The sequence below is a fragment of the Mustela nivalis genome, assembly GCF_964662115.1.
Source record: "Mustela nivalis genome assembly, chromosome: 8".
Lineage (NCBI taxonomy): Eukaryota > Metazoa > Chordata > Mammalia > Carnivora > Mustelidae > Mustela > Mustela nivalis.
Genome location: NC_139027.1, coordinates 118,581,921 through 118,600,692, shown reverse-complemented (window position 1 = coordinate 118,600,692; position 18,772 = coordinate 118,581,921). Strand labels below are relative to the sequence as shown.

The 18,772-nt window shown below is 45.0% G+C and overlaps 1 protein-coding gene across 8 annotated transcripts in view; it reads left to right on the top strand.

Annotated features, from left to right (window-relative positions):
• The window catches only part of BCL2L1 (BCL2 like 1), a 50,156-nt gene that overhangs the window by 17,797 nt on the left and 13,587 nt on the right, over nt 1-18,772 (top strand). For 2 of the 8 annotated variants that reach the window (XR_014315701.1, XR_014315702.1), the window contains exon 4: nt 20-4,652. The exons of the other annotated variants lie outside the window; for them this stretch is intronic. The gene's annotated coding sequence lies outside the window, so the exon portion shown is untranslated. Of the gene's footprint in view, nt 1-19; nt 4,653-18,772 lie in introns of those variants that run through there. 8 annotated transcript variants of the gene reach the window in all.

Sequence of the window (18,772 nt, the reverse complement as noted above, 5' to 3'; positions counted from 1 at the left end):
AACAAAAACAAAAAACCAGGTTCATGGGGTACCTGGGTGGCTAAGTCAGTTAAGCGTCTGCCTTTAGTTCAGGTCATGATCCCAGGGTCCTGGGATCGAACCTTCCATCGGGGGCTCCTGCAAGGAGACGGCTTCTCCCTCTCCTCCCTGCTCGTTCTCTCTCTCACTATCTCTGTGTCTCTCTCTCTCTCTCTCAAATAAATAAGATCTTTAAAAAAATTAAAAAATAAAATAAAAACCAGGTAAAGAAAACCAACATTCTTGCTTACAGCTCTCCACCCACTTGGAATAAAACCCTGAGTCCTTACCAAGTCCTTTAAGGCCTACAGGACCTGGTCCTGGCTGCCTCTCCATCCTCCATCCACACTACCACTCCTCCTCTGTACTCTGGCAGGGGCTTCTGCTGTTCTGGTTTCTGTGACACTTGTCCCTGCCTGAGGGCCTTTGTAGTTGGTGTTCCCACTACCTAGAATGCTTGCCCTGGTGTATGCCTTGCTGGTTCTTTCCCTTGAGCTCTCAGGTCACCTCCTCTGAGAGGTTCTGTTTGACCTTTGGTCTAACGTAGCTGAGCTACTTTTAAACCGTTCTCTAGTCATTTGCCTGGTTGTATTTTTTGTCATAGCACTGACCTCTATCTGACATATTCCTTTTGTTGTTTACTTGATTTTTGTCTGTCTCTTCTACTGGAATACAAGCCTCATGATTATAGGGACTTTGGTTTGTTCATCATTTTATCTGTAGTTCCTAAAATTATTCCTTGCAGGTAGTAAATACTGTTCAGCGCATGATTTTGGAATGCATGATTGAATATATGAATAAACCTGATATATTGTTTTCATTTTACATGTGAAAAAACTGAGACCCAGAGAAATGAAGCCATTAAGAATTGAGTGTTGTTTCAGTTCACTTTTTGAATTGTCACTACGTGCCAAGCACTGTATTCAGTGATTTACATGCATTATTTTTGTCACTTATCTTTAATTGGTATAATGAGTTGTTTGGAACACCATTTTTTGTATACCATTGCAGTATTTATTTATTCATTTACTGCTATTTATTATTATTATTCATTTATTTGACAGAGAGACAGCAAGAGAGGGAACACAAGCAGGGGGAGTAGGAGAGGGAGAAGCAGGCGTCCTGAGGAACAGGGAGCCTGTCATGGGGCTCTATCCCAGGCATGACCTGAACAGAAGGCAGACATTTAATGACTGAGCCACCCAGACACCCCCCTGCCACATTGTAGCATTTAAAAGAAAACTAAACCAACTCTTATTTTTTATTTGAACCTCATTCTGTTCTACAGAGTTGGAGGCAACTGAGCAAAATTCATGTAACTAGAAGGATTTAGCTAGGGGTGTCAGGTGAAAGAAAAGTGTAGGTAAGAAAACTAGATCCAGAACTAAAATAAGTCCACAAAAATGGATACATGAGTCATTTTGAACTGAGCGGAGTTTTTCTACTATTGCTATGCTTGATAACTAAATTATGCCCAGATTCTTGAAAAAGTTTTTTGTCCCTTTTTAAAAAATCTAACCACAGGATGCCTGGCTGGCTCAGTTGGTGGAGATGCAGCCCTTGATCTTGGGGTTGTGAGTTCAAGCCCCACTTTGGGGGTGGAGCCTATTTAAAATAATAATAAAATAAAATCCAAGCACACAACATGACCTTGGGGTTGTCCCAGACTGCATATAATAGTCCAGGATTTGTTGGCTCCCTCACCACCTCATCAGCTGAGCTCCTGGACTAAGGCAGCATGATCTCTTCTTTCTCATTTACTAAAAGAACCAGTCCAGTAGGGAGCCTGGCTCTTGCCCCAACCCCTCAATGGACCCAGCCAACTTTGTTTCAGAGAGCCTCTTCCCCAGAAGATTTATTCACTGAGATATTGCCATTGAAGACCCATTTCTTCTCTCAAGACACTTTGAAATGAATTAGAAAGAGAGAACATAATGCACATGAAAACAGATCTTGTGAAACCCACCAATAAATGCTAAATGCCAAGTAAGAGAAACACATCACAGCAGAGGGACCATTAGAGCTGGGGCTTAGCATAGTCAGGAAAAAGGAGGGCTGGTGCACCCGGCAAGGAGTCCATGTTAGCTAAGATGCGCCAGCTGGGATGGACTCTCAAAAGGAGACCCAGAAGCCGCAGTGATCCAGTTTGGAGTATGTGTGGAAGGGCCCCTCTTGGGTGATAAAGCCAGAAAGGTCAGCTGGAGCCAGATCTGCGGGAGACTTGGGTGCCAAGGAAAGATTCCGAGGCCCTCCTCGGCAGCTGTGGTATCCCAGGAGATGAGTCATTGCCCGACATAGATGCCCATCCTGACCGCCTGTTGGTCCATTGATTCCCAGGTAGCAGTGCCAGCATCTGAAATGGGAGCCAGGACCTTGAACTGACAGCAGAAGAGTAAGTGTGGGGCATTTGTCAGTTCAGACTTTGGCCATCCCATGTGCATTCATTCATTTTGGTGATTCAGCAAATGTTTATTGGGCACCATTTATATGCCAAGGCCTTGTGCTAAGTGCTGGGGGTGCTGTGATGAATAAGACAGTCAAGGACACTGCTGTCACAGAAGTCTTACATTAGTGGGGGAGATAGCTAGCCTGAAAAACAAATAAGATGATTTCAAACAGAAGCTTAAACAATGTAAAGAAAATGAAACTGAGTAATGGAGTATCTAGGGAAGCAACTTTATATAGGGAGATCAAGGAAAGCCTCTCCTAAGAGGTGACATTTGACCTGAGAGTAGATTAAGGAGAAAGAGCCAGCTTGGGAAGACTTGAAGCAAAGATTTTGTAAACAGAAAAGCAAGGCAGGGTTGGACTTGGTTTGTCCAAGCATTGGGCCAATACAGATACTCAGCTCTGACACTGGCAAGCCAGTCTGGGCCTTTGTTTTCCCTTGGGAATGTTGGAGATGAAGATGATAACTTCCACTTACTGGCGCATGTAGCCCATGTCAGGTACGCTATGCATTTTCTCATTTTATTCTCCTACCCAGCCTATATGGTAAGTGGTCTGTTGGCCCCAGTTTTTTTTCCAGTGAGGAAATTAGTTTGGAGTAGTGAAGTTCTGTGCCCAGGATCCTGCAGCTTGTACACAGGAGAATTTGGATTCACATCCATATTGGTCTGGCTCTAAAACTAGAATTCTTTCCGTTGCCCCACCTTTGGAATAAATGAAGCATTGTTAGTTCAGGATGTGCAGAAAGCTGCTTAGCAAAAGGAGAGTTGGGGAAGCATCTTGGAATAAGGGTCTTAAAAGATACTAACTATCCTTGCCAACTGAGAGAACTCTCTTAGCTTATCTTCAGGAGGATGCCCCCAAAGCCTGGGGTTACTTTTGGCCTTTGCCAGAGGCATGTTTGGACTTAACCAGCTGAGTATCCCCCAATTTCCTGCTTTTACCATCTCAGCTGCTGGTCAGGAGGTTTGGGAAGGTGACATCATCTAGCTGAATCAGCTGCCGCTTCTAGACACATTAACAGGAACTGAAAGTCATTGCCCCTTCCTTTTGGCTCTGCAAGTCTCCCCAGAATGAACATGGAGTACAGGTGGTCCACCTCTCCGCAGGGGCTTGGCTGGAACAGTGCTCTCTACTTCTAGAGAGCTGGAAGGCTCATCTTCTTGGGGAAAGCTGTCTGGAAAGCTGCTCAAGCAAAAGGATCAGAGGGTCCTTGAGAGATAGAGGGATTCACAGGAGAGCCCCAGTGCCTCTCTTCCACCTTCATTTAGCCTTGTGACCTCAGCAAGAACTCCTGACCCTTCTGATCTCTTCTGCTTAAGTCTGAGGCCCAGCACTATAGTATAAGTAAACAAAAATATTATTTGTGGACTTTGGCCTTACGGCATTTAGAGTCTAGTCAAGAGGACAAAAAAACTTAGATTTCCATGCAGAGCATCTACCACACTGTGCTCTATTGGATACCAGCCTTTGCCCTGTGACCCAGTGACCGTAAAGGAAAAATATAAATTAAATACATTTTTAAAAAATCAGAAGAAAGTAATAAAAAGATGGCTCAGTGCCAAGTGAGTAGGACAACAGATGGCTTATTTGCTCTGTGACTCTGCTTCTCTCAGCTTCACTGTTTTCACAGGTAAAACGGATTTCACCAGGGCAATGGCTCCCTGGGTCATTAGAATATTACATAACACACTAGAGCATTTGGCAGTGCACCCAGCAGCCTGGGGGTGTTCAATAAATGGTAGTCCTATAGATAGGCTCTCAAAAGAAGGCCAGGCCATTGGATAAGGTCAGGTAGGGCTTCCTGGAAAAGGTGGTCTTGGAACTGGACTTTGGAGCCTGAATACACTGTGGATAGATGCTAATAGTCTGCTGTGTAATCTTTGACAGCTGACTTCACTTATCATAGCCTCGGTTTTCTCTGTAAATTGTGGGTCCTGTTAGAACCCACTTCACAGGGCTACTGAGGGGGTTAATAAGGTGCTATATTAATAACGGAAACCATTGGGGTGCCTGGGTGACTCAGTGGGTTAAGCCTCTGCCTTTGGCTCAGGTCATGATCTCAGGGTCCTGGGATCGAGCCCCACATTGGGCTCTTTGCTTGGCAGGGAGCCTGCTTCCCTCTCTCTGCCTGCCTTTCTGCCTGCTTGTAATCTGTCAAATAAATAAATAAAATCTTTAAAAAATAATAATAATGGAAACTACTGAATAGAGTTCCTCTCCAGCATGTGCTATTGTTGTTTCTTAATTTGGCAGGGGAACTAGCATGGGTAAAGCCTGAAAGTGGGATGTGGAAAGGCCTAGCTGTTGCTTATTCCTTCTCTCACATCTTGATCGGCTCTCTCTGTTTCTTTCAACCCTTGCCTGCCTCTAATCTCTTACCCATATAGCAACCAGTGATCTTTGTAAAACAGAAGTTAGATCCTGTCTTTCTTCAGTTCAAGACCCTCCAATGACTCATCATTCGCAAGAATAAAAGTGGATACAGTGCAGAGACAGATGGAGGACAGTTCTCTAGAAATAAGTGCCCAAGGCTTATGCCTTCTCAGAAGCTGCCCGGCTCCCATGTCCCTGCGTGTGTGCATATGTGCAGGCACAAGTGGATGACACAGTGATGATGCTGTGTACCCAGGACATTTCACAATACGGAAGGACATTTGACCACTGCCTTGGGACTCTTGAAGGTCATCAGGGCTGAGAAAGCTGAGGGCACTCAGGAAGGCCTTCCTCCCCTCTGTATCTGAGTCATTTCCTGAGAAATACTGGTCATTCATTCATTTGTTCATTAACCAATATTTATTGAGTGCCTGCCATGCACTAGGCACTGCACTATAGGTTGGGCATACAGTGTGAACTAACCAAAGCCCCTGTTTTCACTGTACAAGTGAGGGCAGAAGCAGGAGACATAAAAAAAAAAAAAAAAAAAAAAAAAAAATGGGTGGGTGAGCAAAGGCAGGAGCAAGAGACCAGTAAGAAGCTGGGCAGGTCGGGGCACCTGGGTGGCTCAGTGGTTAAAGCCTCTGTCTTCAGCTCAGGTCATGATCCTAGGTCCTGGGATCAAGCCTCACATTGGGCTCTCTGCTCAGCAGGGAGCCTGCCTCTCTGCCTACTTATGATCTGTCTGTCAAATAAATAAAAATCTTTAAGAACCTTGAAGTTTAAAAAAAAAAAAAAAGAAGAAGAAGAAGAAGCTGGGCGGGTGACAATGCTAGTTTGTACCAGGGTGGAGGTGTGGCAGAAGTGGGGAGCAGTGGTCAGAGCTTTGATATAATTTAAAGGTCGGGCTAACTGGGTTTGCTGATGATTGGATAAGAGGTGTGAGACAGGAGTCCCCAAATTTTTGGCCTGAGCAACTGGAAGGCGCTTCCTTCCATTTAAGGAGAATGGGAAGATGTCATGACCAGTAGTAGTTTCCTGAAAGGACTATGGAGTCAGATTGCCTGCATTCAAGTCCTAGTTTGGTTGCTCTTTGACTTACGGAAAGTGTTTGATTTCTCCAAACCTCAGTTTCCTCAAATGTAAACCTACTTTCTGGGCCATGGGCATTTAGGTGCTGTGAAAACTAAATGGGGCTGATTTTTCTGAAGGGTTTAGGACACTGCCTGGCATATACTAAGTCCTCTGTAAGAGTTAGCTCTTATTGTTATTGTAGAAGGCAGGGAATCCCATGACCAAGCAGGGAGCAGGTCCCACCCCACCTCCACCACCCCCTCAAGGAGCCCACCCTCCAAGAGGCAGCTCAGACACCATCTGTCCAGCAGAGAAAAGCCACAGGGAGACAGCTTTCAGGGGGCATTAGATAGATGAGCCCTTCCCAAGAAACTTAATCTCATTCTCAGCAGGTGCTAATCCCAGCAGCCTCCCTTGGTATCTGAGCCTAGCCCACCCAGTTCCTTTTCTGTCCCCACCAGGAGTCCCAGACCCTCTTCCCCCTCTCACCAGCTCCAGCTGTCACCAGCACACTTCCTTACCAGATGGAGAAGCTCCAAAAGGAGGAAGCTGCCATCTATCTATCTGACTGAGCCGAGTCCCTCCCATGTATCAGGTCACCAAGGGCCTCAGGTGCCACCTGTCCAGAGCCCCACCATCCCCCAGGTGCCAGTTCCTGGGCGTGGTGCTTGATCCAGGCAGATCCAGGCTGGAGCCAGCTGGAGCCTGGAGCCAGCTGGAGCCGGGGACTCCCTTTGTGCCCCAGCTGCTGCCTGCCCTCCCACCCACAGGCAGAGAAACAGGCTTAACCCTTTGGATACCACACATGTAGCCAGAGTTAGTGGTTGCAGTTCCGACTCTGAGTATTGCCCTATCCCAGCACACTGTTTTTAAGAAAGTTATTATAAATACAACAGAATATGTAATGCATGTATAAAGTTTCAGAAATGGGAAAAATGATCACCTGTAAACTTAACCACCCAGTTTAAGAAATCAAACATGTATAAATACCTTCAACTCCTGTGTGCCCCTGTCTAGTCACAGCCATCCCCCACCCATCCTCCTGAGATTTGTGTTTATTGTTCCCTTGCCTTTTAATTTATTTTTTATTTTTTTATTTTTATTTTTTTTAAGCTTTTATTTATTTATTTGACAGAGAGAGATCACAAGTAGGCAGAGAGGCAGGCAGAGAGAGAAAGGGAAGCAGGCTCCCTGCTGAGCAGAGAGCCTGATGCGGGACTCGATCCCAGGACCCTGGGATCATGACCTGAGCCAAAGGCAGACGCTTAACTGACTGAGCCGCCCAAGTGTCCCTGTTCTTGCTATCCAGATGTGGTTTTGAACATTCTGTGTATGTCTCCTCCACATGCTTGTGTTATTCTAGCACAGTGGTTCAGAGCCTAGATCGCCTATCAAAATCACCTGGAGGTCTGGTTTTTCTGGTGTTTATGTTTTTGTTTTTAAGTAATCTCTGTATCTAATATGGGGCTCAAACTTAAAACCCTGTGATCAAGAGTTGCGTGCTCTACCGACTGAGCCAGCCAGGCGCCCCATGAGAATCATTGCTGTAGGGTTGTACACCAGGAATGGAATTGCTTGATGGAAGGTAGTGCCTGAATTGCTTTCCTATGTGTTTGTAAGAGTTTACGCTGTCACCAGCTGCATATGAGTTTCTATTGCTTTACATCTTTGATAATACTTGGTAAGGCCAGACTTTAAAATTTTTATAGAGCTGGTAGGTGTGAGATGGTGTCTTGTGGTTTTAATTTGCATTTCTCAGATTACAAATCGGGTGTAGAATCTTTCCTTACTTCTATTGACCATTCATGTTTCCTCTTTTGTAAAATACTTGTTCAGGTCATTGCTGTTTCTTTTGATTGGCTTTTTCTTAGGAATTTGTAGAAATTCTTTGTATATTCTAAATACTGATCTTTTGTCTTCATGTGTTACAAATACAGGCTCTCAGTTTGTAGATCGTCTTTTCACCTTCTATATGTGTCTTTTCATGCCTAGATTTCTTAATTTATTCTAGTTAAGTGTTTTCTTCTGTGATTTATACCTTTCTTTTTTTTTTTTTTAAGATTTTGTTTATTTATTTGATGGGGTGGGGAGCACAAGAAGGGGAAGGAGGGAGAGGGAGAAGCAGCTGGATGCAGGGCTCAATCCCAGGACCTAGGGGTCATGACCTGAGCCCAAGGCAGATAGAGGCTTAACCAAGCCACCCGCAACTCCCTGATTTACAACTTTTATGTCTTGTTGACGAAATCTTCACCAAACCTGGGGTCCTAAAGACATTTGCTTATATTTTCTTCAAAAAGTTTTTAAGATTTTACTTTTCACATTTTAGTCCTTAATCTGGAATTGACTCTCATGTCACCTTACTGTTTTTGTTGGTGGGATACCTTTATTTCAATAGGTTTTAAACGTCTACAGATCTGAATTATTTATAGCTTGGTTGTAGCTAGAGCTTATTATGTACACTGCATTAAAATTTCATATTGAACAAAGGTGCCCTCTTTGGGAAAGAGTTGTGATCACATTTAAAGCCCTTCTAAGATTTTTTTATTTTTTTTTTTTTCAGATTTTAGAAATGATAATGGTATTGTTATTTTTTTTTCTATTTAATATTCCTTATTTTTAGATACATATACTGAACTATATCTGGAATTTGCTGCAAAATAATACAAGGTTGAGAGAGAGTGGGAACACATGAAATCAGATTGGTACTGAATTGATCATTACTGAAGCTGAACAATAGGTACATAATGATTCATTTTTATCATTCTACTTTTGTACATGTTAAGTATTCTTATAATAAGTGTAAAATATCCAGGGACTATTTCCAGAGTTACTTATGAGATAAAGCATCTTTTCTTTTTCTTTTAAGATTTATTTATTTATTTTGAAAAAAAGAGAGCAGAGCACACATGCATGGTGCATGGGAGCCGGGGAAGGAGCAGAGGGAGAGGGAGAGAGCATCTGAGGCAGATTCCCCGCTCAGTGCAGAGCCCAACATGGGGCTCAGTCGCATGATCCTTAGATCAAGACCTGAGCCAAAACCAAGAGTCCGATGCTCAACCAACCTAGCTACCCAGGTGCCCTGAAAGCATCTTTTTATATACTTTATTAGCCATTTGTATTTCAGAGCCAGTGGTCTCTGTCTACTTCCAGGAGTCCCCAGTAGAGTGTTCTGAGCAGGCAAACAGGAGATTAATTGTTGAGGAAAACAGGAGGGGCTCAGGGGAGGAAAGATGGGATGTGCCATTATCATCAGGCAATAGCCAGGCCACCCCCACTCCTTCTAGAACTAAGTTCATTCCCACCTTTCCTTCCCCCCCCCGCCCCCGAGCTATTAAGGATAATTTTTATTTTAACCAGAGCCTTCTTTCCATGTTATTCTACCTGGACACCCTTAACCCAGAAGATAGTGGAGCCTCATTATGGACTCTGGTCTTCCCCCATCTTTTTTTTTTTTTTTTTTTAAGATTTTATTTATTTATTTGACAGAGATCACAAGTAGGCAGAGAGGCAGGCAGAGAGAGAGAGGAGGAAGCAGGCTCCCTGCTGAGCAGAGAGCCCGATTCGGGACTCGATCCCAGGACTCTTTGAGATCATGACCTGAGCCGAAGGCAGCGGCTTAACCCACTGAGCCACCCAGGCGCCCCTGGTCTTCCCCCATCTTAACAGCATCCTGGGACAAAGGGTCAGAGATGATGGTAACCCTAGTGCAATTAATCACATAATAGTGGTGTTATTTTGGCTTCACAGCATGCAAACACCAGAGTTGTCATTTTTCTTCTCACAGTGTAATAACTGGCCAGAGCGTCAGTCTCTGGGGAGTCCCAAATGCTTCTCATGGGAGAGTCAAACTCCTTCTCTCTTGCTCTTAAATTTTGATATATTTTTTTAGAATTGGTAATATATTCATGTGGTTCAAAATTCAAAAGGTCTCTCTCTTACCCATGTCTCCTAGCTATAGTTCCCTCCCTGGGAAAATAGCCTTGGTAGACACAAGCAAACACCTGTATGTTTCATCCAGTTTTTACACAGATAGTCAGGTACTGATGCACACAGTTTGGTGCCTTGATTTTTCTCACTTGACAGTGTCTCAGAGATCATTCAGTATCAGTCCATCAAGAGGTTTCTCATTCTTTTTGATAGCTGCATATTATTCCATACATGGCACTGTCCTGTATTTAACCAGGTCCCATGGGTAGGCCCTTTTTTTTGCAGTCTCTTTCAGTTATAATAGTGATAGTGAATAGCCATGTCATATTTGTCATTGGGCCCATGTGTGAGTATAGGGTGCTCGTGGGGGATAAATTCCTAGAAGTGGAATTGCAGGGACAAAGGATGTGTGCACTTAATGATTTTGATAGATATTGTTAACCTGGGTGTGTGGCAGTGGTGCCACTTTACAGGAGCATCTTTTCTCTCTGCACCCCTTCCACTGGGGCTGGGTTTGATTCAACACATTTATTAGAGTGCCTTCCAGTGCCAAGTACTGGATACAAAAGATAACACTTTCATGTATCAAATAAAATTGTTACTGTATGTCAAGCAAGCACAAGCATGTTATCTGGTAAAAACCACAAGGAACCCAAGAAGAAAGGTTTTTAGATGAGAAAACTAAAGCTCAGAAAGGTTAAATAGTGTGCCGTGGCCACTGACCCAAACTAGTAAGTGGCAAAGCAGGATTTAACCGCAGGTTTGAATCCTCTTAACACCTGTGCTCTTAAAGAACACCCTTGAGGGGCCCCTGGGTGGCTCAATGGGTTAAAGCCTCTGCCTTCGGCTCAGGTCATGATCCCAGGGTCCTGGGATGGAGCCTCACATTGGGCTCTCTGCTCAGCGGGGAGCCTGCTTCCCCCTCTCTCTCTGCCTGCCTCTCTGCCTACTTGTGATCTCTATCAAATAAATAAATAAAATCTTTAAAAAAAAGAAGAAGAAGAAGACCCTTGACTGTCTCTCAGGAGAAATAGCATAGGGTCTCAGAGTCTAACATAGGTGAGGAATCAGGCTCAGAGAAAACTAACTGTCCAAAAGAACACACAGCCGTAAAGTTCTGGAGTCCCCAGGGGAGACCCACATATGTCCATTTAAGGCCTATGGTATGTACTCAGCTGCCTCCCTTCCATGGAAAGGATGTCCAGATCTCATTAGGATTCTGTTAAGAGAACTTTCCTCATCTAGAGTTCCACTTGCTGTGCAGAGCCATAAGTCACTGGTTCTATGCTCACCTGTTAGAGATGCACATAGACAAAACCCATCTAAGATAAATAATACTAATGACAGTATAGTTGCTGCAATTTGTTGAGTACCTACCATGTGTAAGATGCTTTGTAAAAGGCCAGGGAAACATACTGTTGTTCCCATTGTCCGGATTAGAAAAGTGGGAATAAAACAAGTTAAATGATAGTCTCAAGGTCAAATGCTAATAAGAACAGAATCCAAATCCAGTCTGTTAGGCTCACAAGCCCTCACTCACTCACTCTGGTGTCCATGGGTTTCCCTTGGCTCTCTCTGCCTCTTCTAATTGTCCATATTGTTTGGTGCCCTCTCAGAAGGTGACTCTGGCTTCTCCAGTTCATGCTGAAAGCTTTAGAGGAAATGGCCCTTTAGCTTCCATTTACCCTATATCGCCCACCCCTACCGCCAATGCTTAGCACAAGGTAACCAAAGAGTAGGCTGCCACGTGATGCTTCAGGGTTGGTGATGGCCCCCACTGATACTACCTCAGAAAGGACTCATCTGCCAATTGTGTAACACGTGTTCTTTGAACACCTGTCATGTGCTCACTACTTCAGTGAGAGAGGAGTATAAAATACAGGCCCTAGCTCTCAATAATTCAGATGATAAGACCACAAATACCAAAGTAAATGGGAAAAACTAAAAGGATCAGAAGAGTTCATAGGAGAGAGGATAAGTCTTCTGCCCATTTTATAAACATGGACTCTGAGACTCAGAGTTTGAGTGATTAGCCCAGAGTTGTACAGCAAATAAATGTCAGAACAAGGACTCTGAGCCCTCCGTGGATGGCCTCAGAGGGCAGAGCACTATGTGCTCTATGCCAGGTGGCCTAGGGTCTCCAGGTAAAGGGAGTCTGGAAGGATGGGCCTCATATGGATAAGAAGGGAGGTCAAAATGTAGGATAAAAGGCTAAGATGTGGAGCTGTAATATTCCTAAGATATTATGGCTTGCACTTTAAGCTCTCCTTTTGAATGTGGGGAAACCCAGGCTTGGGTCATAAAGTAATAGCACAGGATCATTAAGGTTTGTCTAGTACTACTTTGTATCCACACATTATCTCATTGAGTCTTCGACTGTGCTAGGAAGCAGAGTCTTCTTACCATCGAGGGAACTGGGGTCTTCTAACTTTCAATCCCAAGCCCTTTCCACCATTCATGCCATCCTCCACGTCTCTATATTGGGAGAACAGTCTCTGCAGATAGTCCTGGGTTTGAACCTCATATCTCCTCCATTTTGTGTCTCTGGGATCTTAAGGTTTGCAAACTGGGGCTATTCCAAGTAAAGAACAAGCACTTTGGGAAGCAAGCATATGCTAAGGGATGAATGACATAAGGGAGACATAATAACACCAGAGGTCCTGTGGTGCTTTTCTTCAGTGCACTTTCAAGTCATTGGTTTACATAGGAAGAAAGTGAAGTGACTTGCCCAAGATCACACAGTAAGTTAATAAAAGGTAACCCTGCGATTAGAACTTGAGTCTCTTGTCTCCTAAGAGAGCGTTTTCCTTACACAACCCTGAACCCCTGAGAGGGCTCAAAATGAAGGCCTAGGATAGGATCTCAGCACTTTGGAGCCAGAGAGATCATCTGGTCCTTTGTCTATATTTGGCAGATGAGGAAAGTGAGGCCAAGGGTCCTCAGTTGACATGTCTGCAGCCAAATGGAACCACCGCAGAGCGAGAGTAAGAGTCATGTGTCCTGACTCCGAATACCCAGGGCCTTTTTATGCTGCCATGCAAAACTTCCCAATTGCTTATTTCCCCATGCAGATCTAAAAAGCCTCACTCTAGTGCCAATAATTTACAATTGGGACAACTGTTTAGTTTGGGGAGGTTTTTTTTTCCCAAATAGAATCTCGTATTCTCTCTCTCCTTCACTCTCTCTTTTTTTCCCCAAATCTTAGGGCAGTATACTAGAAGAGGAGGGGGAAGAAGCGTCAGTGGAAGACCTTGGTAGAAAAAAGATAAACATTTGATAGTCTCTGAAATCTAAAGAGGCCCTCAGAGCAAGAAAATAATTTAGAAGCCAGCCACCTCATCTCTCCCAGCCCGCCCACTATTTGTCCCGCCCTGCTCACAGCAGGCCTTCAGAAGGCCCACCTTCCCTTGGCAGCTGCATCTGGTGAACACCAACGGAAATCCCTGGTATTTTTCTTTGCATGCAACCAACCATGGAGATGTAGGTCAGGCATTGCTGGCCTGGCAGTTACAATAGCAGTAGCTTTACGCCCTGCACCTGCAGCCATGTTTGCTAAACCCCATGAGAATAGGAAAAGGATGTTCCCCTCCAAACAGGGATTGAATCCTCAAGGGCCCATGTGGGTGGAGCTGGCTGGACTTCAGTGGGTGCTGGAGAAGACCATCTGGGATGTGGGGACTAGGAGGGTAGCTCTTTGTCTCTTCCCCCTAAACGTCTGCTGTCAGCTGTGACTAGTGGCACGATTGGCAGCGCTCTGCTCCACTCAGCTTAGAGTCATCATCACTGATGGGGGCGGGGAGGGGAAGGTCCCATCCAACCCCCTGAGCTCAGCTGGGCCTCAGTCCTGCACCTGAACCCCCATGCCTGTCTGGTGTTTACGGGATTGAAGCTGCTACCCTTTGGGACCCAGCCTGTTTTCATTTCTGCTCTCAGCTGTCTGGTCTCCATGGACCTCACCTACAGGTTTGTGCGTGCCCGTCCCCCACAGTGCAGCCCCATGAGACTCTTCCAGCCTGGCAGACTCCTCTTTGGCCTTTGTTCTCTCCAACAGAACCTCCAGTTCTATGCCTGGCCCGGAGAAGAGCTTTCCTGGCCCCTCTCTCAGGCTCTGTTGGTTCAACCTACTGTACCCTTCCCAAGAACTTAGTCACTTTGTGTACTCTTTGGGGGCAGGGGGCTGTGGTTTCAAGGCACTGAGGGGTTACTAGCATGGCTGCTCTGGACTGACCTCCAACTAGCTGGCTGCTTCTGTCCTGAGCTTTTTCCTGCCCTGGACCTCATGTGTCTCTTTTGTAAAAGTATGGGACCAAGACCAATGCATGTACCATTGACCTTCAAGGTAACTTATAGGTGATATGCAAATAGACATTTTTCTTTTTCTTTTTTTTTCATTTATTTTTTTATTCACATATAATAAATTATTTGCCCCAGGAGTACAGGTCTGTGAATCGTCAGGCTTACACGCTTCACAGCACTCATCATAGCACATAACCCTCCCCAATGTCCATAATCCAACCACCCTCTCCCTACCCCCCCTACCCCCAGCAACCCTCAGTTTGTTTTGTGAGATTAAGAGTCTCTTACGGGGGACGCCTGGGTGGCTCAGTTGGTTAAGCAGCTGCCTTCAGCTCAGGTCATGATCCCGGCGTCCTGGGATCGAGTCCCACATCGGGCTCCTTGCTCAGCGGGAAGCCTGCTTCTCCCTCTGCCTCTGCCTGCCATTCTGTCTGCCTGTGCTCGCTCTCTCCCCCCCACTCTGATAAATAAATAAAATCTTAAAAAAAAAAATTTAAAAAAAAAAAAAAGAGTCTCTTACGGTTTGTCTCCCTCCTGATCCCATCTTGTTTCATTTTTTCCTTCCCTACCCCCCAAACTCCCCACGTTGCTTCTCAGATTCCTCATATCAGGGAGATCATATGATAATTGCAAATAGACATTTTTCTCATAGTCAGTGTTTTTATTTTATGTTGATTTCCATATGTGGCAAATGATACTGGTGTTCTAGTTACAGTGGCAATAACATATGTTGCCTTTTCATTTCATTTATTCATTTAGCAAATATTTACTAAGTATCTTACTCCATGCCATGCACTGTTCTAGCTACTGTGAATATTTGCCTTCCTGAAGTTTATAGTCTAAAAAGATAGAGTGATCATGGGGAATGGACAGTGGCGAGGCACCATTTGTGTGTGGGGGGGTGCGTTTCGTTTCTTTTCTTAAATTTATTTTTAGAGATTTTATTTATTTGTCAGAACTCAAGCACGGGGAGCAGCAGGCAGAGGGAGAAGCAGACTCTCTGCCAAGCAAGGAGCCTGATGCAGGACTTGATGCTAGGACCCCGGGATTATGACTTGAGCAGAGGGAAGATGCTCAACTGCCTGAAGCCACCCAGGCGTCCCTTTTGTTTCTTGTTTTAAATAAAGAGTGATTGGGAGGGGCTTTCCTGAGGAGGAGGCACGTGTGCAGAGATATACATGATCTGAGGGAAAAAAACATGTTATCAATCTGCAGTAAGAATATTCCAGACAGAGGGAACAACTACAGAGGCCCCAAGCTGAGAAGGATGAGCTTGGCAAGTTTGAGGAAGAGCAGAAGAGGTGAGTGTGGCTAGAACAGAGTGAACAGAGGAGAAGGTGGTAGAAGGTGAAGGTTTATGTGAGCCATGGTGGGACACTGCCTCCTCCTCGGGGTGAAGTGGGAAGGCAGTGGAGTATTTTGATTAGACAGAATGTGGCTGTTCTGGTGAAGGACCATAGTGGGAGGTGAGAAGCTGGGAGGCCAGGAAGGAGGTTGTTGTAACACTGTGGGCAGAAGATGGCATTGGCTTGAACCAAATGTTTGTGGTGGAGGTGGTGAGAAGTGATGAGATTCTGGATAAATTCAAAGGAATTTGCTAACAGACTAGAACCAGGAAGGATTTAGGGATGACTCCAAGGTGTTCCAGGCTTCAGCACCTGAAAGGGTGAAGCTACCACCATTTGCTAAAAGGGGGAAAGATTGCAATGGCACCCGGCTGGCTCAGTCAGTGCAGCATGCAGCCTTGATCTCAGGGTTGTGAGTTTGAGTCCCACATTGGGTGTAGAAATTTAAAATAAAAATTTAATAAATAATAAATAAAAGGGAAAAGATTACAGAAAGGGTTCTTTTGGGAGTGGAGACAGGGTTGAGAATTTTCAGTACATTTATTTACATATTTTTAATTGAATCAATTGGTAGGAAAATGTTAATAAGAACAGTGATATATGGATAAGGCCAAAACCATGATGGCTGAAATTGTGGAGAGAGTGGACCAGATGTGTCGGTGCTTCCTTTCAGCCCTAAAAGGCTGCTTTGGTGATTGCAGACTGGGCAGTCATCAGTTCATGAAGCATGGGAACTGGAGCCTCAGCCTAGAATGTGATTAATGCAGAAGGAATGACAGGAGATGAATACCTTGGGTCAGGCTTACCCCTTGAAACGACTTGGGAAGTTCTTGCACGCATCCTGGCCTGCAGGCACTGCCTCATTCACTACCTCACCCACTGGGCTCCTTCTGCCTTGTACGCCCTGGACACGGCACAGCTCTGATGCCCCTGTTCTCTTAACGTAAAGCAAAGTAGCTTTACCTCCATCCACCCAGGCCTGGCAGCCCCTGCCCTTCCTTTGTTTCTGGGCAGCCCCTGCCTTCCTCCTCTCCTTGCCATCCATCCACCCTTTAGGGCCTGGAGAGCAAATAGCTTTGCTTCCATGGGAGAAATGATTTTTGTCTCTCTTCATCCCAGAGTTCCCATAGTTATCAATCTGGAAAAAAATTCTTTAGAGGCCTTTTGCCTTGCCTTTGGTAGGTGAGAAACAAGGCCAGAGAGACTAGCAATTCTCTGAGCCCACAACCAGTCCCATCAGCAGCTCTACTTCTTTCTTTTTTTTCTTTCTTTTTTTAAAGTAAGCTATATACCCAAGTGGGGCTTGAACTCATGACCTTGAGATCAAGAACCCTATGCTCTACCAACCTCAGCTCTTTTTTAAGATTTTATTCATTCATTCATTCATTCATTCATTCATTTACTTATTTATTTATTTCAGAGCGTGAGCAGCGGGGAGAGAGAGAGCATGAAGTGGGAAAAGGGAGAGGGAGAAGCAGACTCCCTGCCAAGCAGGGAGCCTGATGCGGGGCTCAATTGTAGAGCCCTGAGATCATGACCTGAGCCAAAGGCAGGTGCTTAACCAGCTGAGCCACCCAGGCACCCCTCTACTTTTAAAAATAAATACTGAATCTGACTGCTCCTCATCAGCCTCCCTGGCACCATCCTGGCTAAATTGCTATCGTATTTCTCTTGGATAACTATATCACCTTCTCACAGACTTCTTGCTTCCACCCTTGACCCTGGAGGTCTCCACCCAGCAGCCAGAGGAAACCTGTTAAAAACAAAGTGGGACACCGTGGTGGCTCAGTCGGTTAAGCATCTGCCTTCGGTTCAGGCCATGATCCCAGAGTTCTAGTCCCACATCCGGCAACCTTGCTTGGCAGGGAGTCTGCTTCTGCCTCTGCCTGCTGCTCCCCCTGCTCATGCTCACTCTCTCTCCCTCTGACAAATAAATAAATAAAATCTTAAAAAAAAAAAAAAAAAAAACATTAGAGCATGTTGCCTGTTGTGTTCCCATGTCATTCAAAGGACAAAACTAAGTTCTTAAATGGCATTCAGGGCCCTGCATAGTCCCTTGGCTACTGCCAGATCGCATTGCTACCATTCGCTTCACTGTAGTCACACTGGCATTCCTGGAGTGCTTGTGTTCCTGCCTTGGGGCCTTTGCAGTTGTTCTTCCCACTGCTTTCCTCAGATCATTGTGAGCCTGTACACTCACTTCATTCAGGGCTCTGATATGATGTCACCTCCTCAGGAAGCTTTCCCTGACTATAGAGTTCTAATCCTCCCCTCTTCCATGTTTCTGTCTAACCTTTTCTCTCACTTATTTTTCTTTTTAGCACGTATCACCATCTGATGCATACATTTATTGCCTGTCTCCTCCCATTAAATTATAAACTCTGCAGGTGGGAAATTTCATCTGATTCAGTCACTGCTTTATCCCCAGTACTTAGCATAGTGCCTGGCATTTAGTGGGTACTTTATAATAAATATTTGTGGAATGAATGAGTGCCCTGAGCTAGCAGGGCAGCTTGTCTGGTCCTTCCTGCAACCTCACACACAGCTCAGTCCACAAAGGGGTCATGATCTGTCTTAGAAAACTCAGATAAGAGCTCCACCAGAGCTGCTTGGCATCACTTTCATTTCCAAGATAATGGCAGATAAAGGGAGAGACTGGCCCTGCAGAGGCTGGGTTGGGGGCACAGCACACCTCTCCCTTTCCCACCCACAAAGCACCCAGGGACCCAGGGAGCATGACTCTTCTCTTCCCTGTCCTCAGAATTATCTCTGACTTCTAGGGCCCCAAAATAGCAGATCCTCATGAAATAGTGGGCAGGTGCAAGGATGAAAGGGGGAAGGAAGGAAGAGCTTTAGTAACATCGCTCTGCATCTGTCCTGTTGCACTGGCAAATTTAACATGCTCTGGGGTCAGACCCCTTCACTTAGTAGCTGGTCATCTTAGGCAAAATCTCATCACCTTTCTGAGTCTTAGCTTCCTAGTTAGTAAAATGGGGACAGTGGTTACTTGTAAGGTTTTGAGAATTCAAGCAGGAGCTTGGTAGATATTAGCTGTGTTATGTGTTTGTTTGTAGCTATAAAAATTGAGATGCACCATTGGAACTACAAATGAGGCCACACAATCTTTATTAAGTTCTGTGAACCATTTACTTCTTGCTGCCAAGCCTGTGATGTAAGCACAGTGCTCTCCCTTTTTTTTTTTTTTTAAGATTTTATTTATTTATTATGTGAGAGAAAGAATGTGCACTTGGCGGCTGCGGGTGGGATGCGGGTGTGGCGGAGGGAGA